The sequence below is a fragment of the Procambarus clarkii genome, chromosome 53 (assembly GCF_040958095.1).
Source record: "Procambarus clarkii isolate CNS0578487 chromosome 53, FALCON_Pclarkii_2.0, whole genome shotgun sequence".
Taxonomy (NCBI): domain Eukaryota; kingdom Metazoa; phylum Arthropoda; class Malacostraca; order Decapoda; family Cambaridae; genus Procambarus; species Procambarus clarkii.
This window is the reverse complement of record NC_091202.1, coordinates 14,470,455-14,472,532: the sequence shown is the minus strand read 5'-3', so window position 1 is coordinate 14,472,532 and position 2,078 is coordinate 14,470,455.

Genomic DNA, 2,078 nt, shown 5'->3' with positions numbered 1-2,078 from the left:
ATGAAGGTAGAAGATTGGCTCCAGAAGTGCCAGGAACTCTTCCCAAATGTCAAGACTGTCCACACCTCAGTGAAGGTACGCTGCTGAAGGTCACATTGTTCTCACCCAACTGAGTGTAGTATTGCCTCTATATAAACACTTTTGACATGGAGACACATCAAGATGAGAGTTGACTTTATATATTGGAAACTTTTTGCTCTAATACCTGATACATTTTTATTAATAAAGTCACCTGTCATCTTGGTGTTTCTCTACACTGTGGTCAGTGTAGAGAAACATTACTTATATTGTCAAATTACTTTACTCAGTCTGATGCTTCATTATAGTCCAGTTACTTTACTCAGAGCCTGATGCTTCATTAAAATCCAGTTACTTTACTTAATGCCTGATGCTTCATTATAGTCCAGTTACTTTACTCAGAGCCTGATGCTTCATTATAGTGCAGTTACTTTACTCAGAGCCTGATGCTTCATTATAGTCCAGTTACTTTACTCAGCGCCTGATGCTTCATTATAGTGCAGTTACTTTACTCAGCGCCTGATGCTTCATTATAGTGCAGTTACTTTACTCAGTCTGATGCTTCATTATAGTCCAGTTACTTTACTAAGAGCCAGATGCTTCATGATAGTCCAGGTTCCACCATTAATGTTTGTGTTGGTAATGACAGGTGCAGGAGACCATCAGGGAGGCCCTGGAGATGATGACCACAGAGACAGGTGCCACAGCTGACCCCGTACACCTGGGAGACTCAGCCTCCCCCATTAATGTTTGTGTTGGTAATGACAGGTGCAGGAGACCATCAGGGAGGCCCTGGAGATGATGACCACAGAGACAGGTGCCACAGCTGACCCCGTACACCTGGGAGACTCAGCCTCCAGCATCATGGATAAAGTTCAGGAAATCACTGGAGAGATCCCCCGGAAGCAATTAACAGTAAGTTTTTTATTTTCTCTCGTGGTTCATATCACAAGATATTGAGTTGCGTTTTGAGGAGAGGAAGCCTGTTCTTAGGTTTATCGAGGTTCCCAAAGGTCTACTACTGACTTTCCTTAACATACAATTTACAATAGTTTCCTACCTCTTGGATAAATATTTACTGGTAGGTGAACAGGTGCAACAGCTGAAAGGAAACATGTGAACCATTTATGTCCTGCATGGTGATTGAACCTTTGATCCTCTATTGAACCCAGGATCCTGGCCCCCCCCCCCCTCACAGAGGCACAGAGAGCAGGTGACACTCTACCAACCAATCCCCAAAGCATCCAGGATCCAGCCACAGGTCCAGCACCAACCCCCTGCCAGTAGAGGGGGACTGGAGCTACAGGTCCAGCACCAACCCCCTGCCAGTAGAGGGGGGGCTGGAGCTACAGGTCTAGCACCAACCCCCTGCCAGTAGAGGTGGGGGGGGAGCTGCAGCTACAGGTCCAACACTAACCCTTTGCCAGTAGAGGGGGGCTGGAGCTACAGGTCCAGCACCAACCCCTTGCCAGTAGAGGGGGGGGGGGGCTGGAGCTACAGGTCCAGCACCAACCCCCTGCCAGTAGAGGGGGACTGGAGCTACAGGTCCAGCACCAACCCCCTGCCAGTAGAGGGGGCTGTAGCTACAGGTCCAGCAACAACCCTTTGCCAGTAGAGGGGCAGGAGCTACAGGTCCAGCACCAACCCCCTGCCAATAGAGGGGAGGGGGGCTGTAGCTACAGGTCCAGCAACAACCCTTTGCCAGTAGAGGGGGGCTGGAGCTACAGGTCCAGCACCAACCCCCTGCCAGTAGAGGGGGGGGGGCTGGAGCTACAGGTCCAGCAACAACCCTTTGCCAGTAGGTGCTTTCCTTGACTGGCTTCAGTTTATGTGTAGTGTAATGTGCTGATTGTGGTGAATTTTGTAGGTGTGATTGACTGATAATGGGTCCCTCACTGACTAAAGGTGATAATGGGGCTGACATTGTCCACAGATGATAATAGAACTGACACTGTCCACAGTTGATAATGGGGCTGACACTGACCACAGGTGATAATGGGACTGACACTGACCACAGGTGATAATGGGGCTGACACTGACCACAGGTGATAATGGGACTG